The sequence below is a fragment of the Dermacentor variabilis genome, chromosome 2 (assembly GCF_050947875.1).
Source record: "Dermacentor variabilis isolate Ectoservices chromosome 2, ASM5094787v1, whole genome shotgun sequence".
In the NCBI taxonomy this organism is placed as follows: Eukaryota; Metazoa; Arthropoda; class Arachnida; order Ixodida; family Ixodidae; genus Dermacentor; species Dermacentor variabilis.
In genome coordinates, this window is record NC_134569.1 from 162,137,777 (window position 1) to 162,147,051 (window position 9,275).

Genomic DNA, 9,275 nt, shown 5'->3' on the forward strand with positions numbered 1-9,275 from the left:
AACCGGAGCCGCCGGGAAGGAGAGAACCTCGGGCAGTTCGTTGCTGCGCTACGAGGGTTAGCGAGCGCCTTCGTTTTCGTAGACCAGTTGCACTCGCTGTTCCAGGACCATTTCGTCTGCGGCATCAACAGCACCGCCATGCAGACGCGACTCCTGGAGCTCCCCAACCCCTCGCTGCACGACGCCGTGAAGGCACGCTGGCAATGAAAGCTGCCGCCAAGAACGGCGGCGAGATTCCCCGTGCGATAAGCTCACCGACGGTGGAAGCTGCGCTCAACCAGTTGGCGACAAAGGGCAGTACTGGCGGTCGCTGTGGTGGTGCCCATTCCCCGTCACAGTGCCACTTCTCTGAAGCACATTGCTTTCGTCATCATCCTCATCATCATCATCAGCCTGGTTACGCCCACTCCAGGGCAAAGGCCTCTCCCATACTTCTCCAACTGCCCCGGTCGTGTACTAATTGTGGCCATGTTTTCCCTGCGAACTTCTTAATCTTATCCGCCCACCTAACTTTCTTCCACCCCCTGCTACGCTTCCCTTCCCTTGGAATACAGTCCGTAACCATTAATGACCATCGGTTATCTTCCCTCCTCATTACATGTCCTGCCCATGCCCGTTTCTTTTTCTTGATTTCAACGAAGACATCATTTACTCACGTTAGTTCCCTCACCCAATCTGCTCCTTTCTTATCCCTTAACGTTACACCAGTCATTCTTCTTTCCTTAGCTCGTTCAGTCGTCTTCAATTTAAGTAAAACCCTTTTCATAAGCCTCCAGGTTTCCGCCCCGTACGTGAGTACTGGTAAGACACAGCTGTTATACACTTTTCTCTTGAGGGATAATGGCAGCCTGCTGTTCATGATCTGAGAATGCCTGCCAAACGCACCCCAGCCCATTCTTATTCTTCTGATTATTTCAGTATCATGATTCGGATCCGCGGTCACTACCTGCCCTAAGTAGATGTATTCCTTAACCACTTCCAGTGCCTCGCTACCTATCGTAAACTGCTGTTCTCTTCCGAGACTCTTGAACATTCCTTTACTTTTCTGCAGATTAAATTTTAGGCCCACCCTTCTTCTTTGCTTATCTAGGTCAGTGAGCATGCATTGCAATTGGTCCCCTGAGTGACTAAGCAACGCAATATCATCAGCGAATCGCAAGTTAGTAAGGTATTCTCCACTAACTCTTATCACCAATTCCTCCCAATCCAGGCCTCTGAATACCTCCTGTAAACACGCTGTGAATAGCATTGGAGAGATCGTATCTCCCTGCCTGACGCCTTTCTTTATTGTGATTTTGTAGCTTTCTTTATGGAGGACTATGGTGGCTGTGGAGCCGCTATAGATATCTCTCAGTAATTTTAAATACGGCTCGTCTACACCCTTATTCCGTAATGCCTACATGACTGCTGAGGTTTCTACTGAATCAAACGCTTTCTCGTAATCAATGAAAGCTATATATAAGGGTTGGATGGATTCCGCACATTTCTCTATCACCTGATCGATAGTTTGAATATGACCTATTGTTGAGTAGCCTTTACGGAATACTGCCTGTTCCTTTGGTTTACGGAAGTCTAAGGTGTTCCTGATTCTATTTGCTATTACCTTAGTAAATACTTTGTAGGCAACGGACAGTAAGCTGAACGGTCTATAACTTTTGAAGTCTTTGGCGTCCCCTTTCTTATGGATAAGGATTATATAAACGTTCTTCCAAGATTCCGGTACGCTCGAATTCATGAGGCATTGCGTGTACAGGGTGGCCAGTTTTTCTAGAACAATCTGTCCACCATCCTTCAACAAATCTGCCTATGTTGAAGTCTGGCATCTATGTACCTGAGGGAGCCCGGCCACGTTTATTCAAGCCTCTCCCACGGAAGCTTTGGCCCGCATGTTCGGTGGCGTAGGCTTCCACCACTATCTGTGGGGCGGGAAGTTCGAGGCGGTCATGGACCACAAGCCGCTGTTGGCGCTGCTGGGGCCTGACAAGGCAGTTCCTGTGCAGGCACTAATACAGCGCGTTGAAAATGCGAATAAACACATTAATAATGTTCAGTTTTGAACGCGAAAGGCACATCTACAGTTCTAGTGAGAATTGGCAGCGCATAGAAAGACTGTAACCCAGTCTTTAAATTCAATGCATGCAGCAAAGCTTTTATTTCATGTCATATCATGTGCCTACAAAACATAAGCAAGTAACTCCCTCGGCAATTCCTGGTAGTGTTTTCTTTTATCACACTGCAGTTAACGCCTAGTAGTTCTTCACTGGCAGTGTCCTTAGCCCTTCTTCAACTTCTTCTGAACAATGTGGGCGATGGCGCCCTGAACAACACGACGAATAACACCAACTGGTAGCCTGTACTCGGCACCATCCTCAGTCAAGACTTCGCCATTGTAAGACGCAATCAGAAGAGCGTTCACCGAATCTTCTTGCACCTCCACGTTTAAGGCGACATTTTCCCCTTGCAGAAGCCCTCCCACTGTCTCTAGGGTCATTCCAGCTTTCTCAAGTGCATCTGCTTCAGCTTCTGCATAAAGTGGTGGCGAGAAAAGGGTCCATAGGTACAAAGCATTGAATTAGCCAATGTAACAGTTATAATGGATAATCGAAGACAACTGTTTTGCTTCACTTACGGTGCTGATATGTTTCCCAAAGTGAGGGGATTTCATGGTCACGTGGCAAATCTATGCTTACTAGAAGTAACTACGCATATTTAAGAATATGCCTGATTTCTTACTGTTTAGAGAATGAGAAAGACACCCTCAAAAAATGAGTTCTCATAATGTGGTACAACACAGCCGTTGCAATAATTGTTTTTATACCTTCTGCGGTAATATATTATCACAATGTGTCATTGTAAAACGGCGACGCTTCTGTAATTTCGAAGTCCGTATATCACAACACTGCTGTTATAGAAGCCTTCAATATATTTTAAACACAATCGAGTTAGCTGCATAGAACATCGAGAAAAAGCTCATAAGTCGCGCGAAGAGTATTTGCGTAAAAAATGTGCTTAAGCAACGATATTATCTTCCTGACATCGTCCGCATAATCTGTAGACAGTAGAGTGAGAAAGTTTGAATGCGGAATGACGTGGTACATTAATGAACGCTTACGTTTAGGAAGAACAGGCATAGTCAAGGTCACCTGCGGCGCTCTATAAAACAAATAAGGAGCCACAGATAAGTACAATGTTCGGGCGTGAAATACTCTTGTCGTTTTATATATTAGCTCAACACTTATACACAGATCATTGCGCCATCTTCGTTGAATATGAAAAAAAACCACCAAAAGTATGTATTAGAGCCACTGTACTTAGAATATACCTAAACGCTAATGTAAATTATTGTTGTGGCAATGCCAAGTGAAACATATTATAGGTTCTATAACACATGCATGAAAATACCATCGGATTTGGCATACTTGTTTTCGCCGCTGATAGTACAATGACGTGAAAAATCAAAAGTATGCTTATTTGAATGTGTTCGCAACCAATAGATAACGCCGTAAACAGCGTTCCCGTGACGTCAGTGAAGATTCACGTTGTACGCTTGCAAATTATCTCCGCTTATGCGGCCCAAAACTGTAGTGGTTTCTATCCTTTCTTTTTCTTGCAGTTTTTTAGTTAGCGTGTGGAAAAAAATGTTTTGCTAACAACGCGACAGAGGCTAGTTATTCCGACTTTCTCACATGCATTTGCCTCTTGGAAACCTTAGGTGATGTGTCGTCTGACCGGCACTAACCAAGCTCCTAATGTGTCCTAGAGTGCTTAGACTGGCCACCGATGAGACACTTCAAAGTCATCATATTGCTAGTGTAGCTAGCTTTTATTACATGCAACGAATCGAATTAGGACATGCGCCAGAATCACAGGCTGCGGCGATGACGGATAGCAGAGTGCGCCACAAACAAATCTTCAAGGTGAAACGACCTAGATAGGATTGTCGCACACGCACACACACACACACGCACACACAAAAGCATTGCTTTACAGAAAAGTAGCGGGGAGCCTTCAATTTTGAAAATTATTGAACGGCGGCCTCGAAAATCGTAGTGAGACATACTGCTTAGGAGCATTATAGGGTCGGCGTCACGATACCTAAGCAAAGCCAGCCAAAACAAATGTGCGAATTTTGTAAGCTTCGACTTCAAACAAAATGCGAAAATCTACAACGAAGGAATCTTTTAGCTCTTCCGGAGCATGAGTGGCGTATACATTGGTTTGTAAGCAGGAAAATCCAGAAACATTTATTTCGAAATGCGGCCGCGTTTTAGGCAAGCATATTTTATTGCCAGATATGCGAACACTAACCTATTAGTTTTGTTTTATTTTCTAATCATCTTTGTTTGGGCATTCCAACGCCGCTTGCTCACTTATGTGCAGATGTGCAAACGGGGCGGTGGGTTGCGCCACCAAGCTCTAGCTATTACGCAGCCTAATGTCCTACCTAGGTTAAACAATGAAAACAAAAAAGAGCACTATGAACTACCACACCCAAATTTTCTGATCCCCTATTTCGGACATGTTTGCTTTACCACTGCTCCCGCTGAACCCAAGGGCTTCAATGAGGCCAGCGGCGCCTAAATCGACCACTGGGTAGACGTCTTCACATTCTAATGAAACATGCTCCGTCGTTTCCCTAGCTTTACCGCAGCAAGCAGATGCTTCTTCTTCCTTCCTATATTTCGCTTTATAGGTGCGTGTTCGAGGCATCCCGATCTCGCTTCGAAAAGTAATGAGATTCCCTTTGAGTTATCATAAATGGTTTTTTTCCTGATTTCGTTTTTTCCTCTTAAGTAGTTACTCATGACAGGTTTCTTTTCCATTTCCACCACCCATGAGATTATTTCAGCCTCACTGATTTTCCGCTTGACCTTCTTTGTTGCTGTTTTGCCCACCCTACAGGCCGCATATTTGCTGGTAAGATTCCTAGTTCTTTTCCTCCACTGTGAATCAATGTTTTTCCTGTACAGATACCTCAACACTCTTCCAGCCCATTTACTTTCTTCCATATTTCTCAGCCGTTCTTCATACTCAATTTTACTACGAGCTTCCCTCACTTCAAAACTAGTCCAGCCCATATCACCCTGCACAGCTTCATTTGTAGTCTTCCCGTGAGCGCCCAATGCGAGGCGACCCACTGACCTTTGGTTCCAGTCGAGTCCTGATTGTACCCCTGATTTAAAGCAAACAATCTCATTTTCAAAAGTATGTCCTGGAACTATTACACCTTTCCACATGCCTCGGAGGACCTCGTACCTATTGTATCCCCATAGCCCACTGTGCGTCATTATGGCTCCGTTTCTCTTCCCCTTTACTGTTATGGTTTTTTCCTGTTTTTCCATGTATCTATTGCCTTCGTTTATCCATACACCAAGGTAGTTATATTATGTCACCCGAGGTATTTCTTGGCCCTGTATCTCCACTGTCTGTTCACTGTTTTCATTGAATACTAAAACACCTGGCTTTCTAACACTAAATTTCAAACCTAAATTGTTGCCTTCCTTTCCACAGATATTAGCCAGACGTTGCAAATCACTTTGCTTGTTAACTAGCGACACAATGTTGTCGTCCGCATAAAATAAACCTGGAAGTCTGTGCCGAGTATCAAACTACAAACTCCCTCATCGGTAACACTTGAAACTTTCCGGTTGCCTTCATGCTTTCGGTGGCAGCCATACCACATTTACCCGCCCCCAATTCTCACAGAGGAATGTTTTGCAAAAAGCTTTTACTGATTATTCCAGAGTAACTCAATGTCTTGAATGTTTCGAGCGTTATTATAAATAGTAGAATTAGATTTCCCTATGTGGCGCTTGGTCACAATGTTTGTAGGCTTCTTATGCTATCATTAATAAAAATTGGGCCTCTCGGTAACCCCCTTTCTCCTCAAGCGTTATTGAAGATTTTAAACAGCACGCGAGAAGTGCGTTCATTACATATACTACCGGCATCGCACGGATGACAAATTGATCTCTAATAACTGTCAGCGATATGCGACGCATCAAAAAGAAAAATAAAAAAGAAACTCTACCGATTATTTACGCCTTTTCCAATCGAGCACAATAATCTGATACTTAAAACAAAGTTGAACCTCACTGGTTTCTTCTGCTCCTAGTGGTCGGATAATAACTTGTTGCTTCATGAAAATTCGACGTTCCCTATATACTCACACACACGGCTACCACTGAATTCAACGCAATGACCTCTCTGGGGTTTATCAATCTCCACACGTCGGTAGGGGCAATAACCGGACGTTCATCTACCTTGCGAAAAAAGGTTATCGCAATGTCGGTGAGGTACTGAAGAGCAACTGAAGAGAAATAAAGAAATGTGACGAAAGGAAAAAATAGAATCGTCAGCTTAGCGGGAGCAGTAATTGCTCCCACTCAGTCGGTAAAAGGTGGCATCCACGTAGATCAGTTGGAAAATTTTCTTTCATGGTGCTTAAAACAAAGGAAATATATTTTTTACAGCATCCCAACATCAGTTGCGATTTTACTTGGTCTGTTATTTTGAGGACGCATTGGAAAAGATAGTTCAGTTTTTCTACGCTTTCAGCACTGCGCTGCATTTGAATGGTGTCATAAGGCATGATACAATTTTAGACGCCATTTCTTCAGCCTCTTTAAGTGCTATTAGTTTATTTCACCGGATACTTTCTATAGGTGCTCTAATTTACCTTTGGAAATCCTTTGTTTCTATACTCGTGGACAGCTTTCGGTGGATGTGAAGGAAAATTAATGAATACAAAGCGCAAACAACAGCACTCCCGAATGGAGCCACAAATCTCATGAGCGTTAGATTAAAAGAGTACTGGCAAAAATATTCGATCTTGTTCTTTGTGCTGCAATAAGTAGCTAATGATCCAGTAATCAGGGCCTGAAACATCACGTGCTTCAGAGCGCGACAGGTAATTATTTGGACCCTTGTTTGTAGCGACCAGTCCAAGTTTCGGTTTTAGAGAGCAACGAGATGGCTCAAAGAAGGAATGTAAATACGGCTGGGCAAGTGATCGCACAAAACTGTGGCGCACACACGCCAGCTTGCTCGCCGGCGTGTGAGCCATCACGAGCTTCGTGTTGCTAGTTTGACTGCTGCGCCTGCACGTGCTTTGCGATGTCATCGCCATCATCATTGTCCTGGTTTTCGTCCTCAAGCGGCTGCTGCTTGCGCTAGTCGACGACGAATTAGACATGACGAATCCCACTTGATTTGATCCACTACAAAGCAGCGACTCGGAAAGTGCCACTAGCGACAGCTTTCAATATGCGTACGCACCGGTACAAGTAGTACGAGCCATTCATCGAAGAAGCTTTGGGAATGAAGCATATTCTGGAGCAGGACACAAGTCGAGCTAAAAGTCGACACAACATCAGGCTTGGGGGCACGTAGTCTTCGTGGAAGACCATGGACTGCTCTAAGTTTGGCCGGTTTGGTTCATACTAGGCGCGCTATAAATGAAGCTCGGAAATCTGGCGTCTCTTCGGTGGAGTCCATTGTAAGCGTCCAGCAGTGCGCACAAACTCGGACCACTTCTGCCGCTTATCGACGCCTACGGTATAGCCAACGATCAAGCCAAGGAAACTGGCGATCGCTCGGAAACGTATATAAGCCTAGCTCGCTTGCCGTGGGATACAAGGCCGACGGTCCCTGCGACCCGTCCACAGCTGGTAATAAAGCACCTCTATTCGCCAACACAATCAACGTCTGCACATTTATGTCGCTCGTGAGTGCCAATACACTTAGTCTAGCCGACGCCGTTGGTAACGCTAAGAAAACACGTTAGCCAGGCGAGTCGCTTCGCAGAGACGATTGCAGCGGCGACAGCGCTGACCGCCTGCGAGTCAAAATCACGCCAATTATTTACTATTTAGTGGAACGTTTTATGGAACGCACACTTCGAGGTCACCTTACGAATTATCTCGTGTCAGAAACGGGAAAGGAAGTATAACTGATCACTTATCCTCGCATTAAAAAAAAGTATAACTGATCGGAGCGATCAGCTTCAGCTTCGAGCTCTCTGCATTTTCGATTTTATTTCCTGTGATCGCTGCCATCAGTGACAAGAAAACTGCGGGACATCATCCCCTGCAGTGCAGGACCAAAACCCCGCCCAGCAATTCGGTATTTGACGGCCAGTTCGTTATGGCGCCGGCGTAAGTAACCGCTTCGACCACAGAATGGTCCCGATTGAGTCATCTGATGACTTCTCTACTGATCATATGGACTCGGACAGCGATTTTACCTTGGTGTCAAGCCGACGTCTGAAGAGAAACATCACGGACAAGTTGTCAGGCGACGAAAAAGGCAAGTCGCAAGCAGTCATACACTATTGCACACATACCAAAAACAACAGACAACTTCAACTCACTGAATAGGCAGATCTTCTCGGAATATTTCGAACGAACTGCCCATGGTCAAGTAGAAGACATATGTATAAACGCTGGAAAGTATATTCTCTCGGTGGAAGTCAATGCGCAGACAATACTGGAAACAGTGAAAAACGTTACTCAGTTGGGAAGCATCCCTGTTCGCGCATTCCCCACATACGGCAAGGAAGTGACGACAGGCGTCATCTGCGACGTGGACATTGACATTACAAACAGTGACCTGGCGAAACTACTATCATTGTCGGCTTCTGTGCTCAGCTTTCACCGTTTCGGATGATCCCGATTTGTGAAATTAGTGTTCCAGTCAGAAACTTTGCCAACACACGTCAAGGTTGGATATGTGAGGCATTCTGTACGTGCTTAGGTGCCGAGGCTTTTACAATGTCACAAGTGCATGAAACTTGGGCTTGTCAGTGCAGTTTGCAAGGGTGCAGTAACATGTAAACGATGAGGTGGACCTTACGAAGACAGCAATTGCACTGTTGCTGCGAAGTGTCCAAATTGTTCTCGTGCCCATGACGCATCGTCAAAAGAGGGTCCAAAGTTCAGGAATGAAACGGGTATTCTGGAGAAGACGATTAGAGACCATTTCTTACAAAGGGCAAGCGCTATCCACCACCGTGGACGCCATTCAGGACACCGTCATCAACAGGACCGTAGCCGTTCTCACGTACTGAAGGATCGACAGCTCAAGTGCACCTTCTACCCCTCCTGGTCTGAGGTATGAAAAAGCACGTGCCTCAAAGCCCGTGTATTCTACGAAAATACGAGGGGACTCCTCAGCGGCCCCAAATACATCGGAGACTCAGTGGCCCTCCCTACCATCAAGGCCTGCAGGAACGCCCTCATGCACCGCTCCTGCACGCACTGAAGAGAATAAAAAGA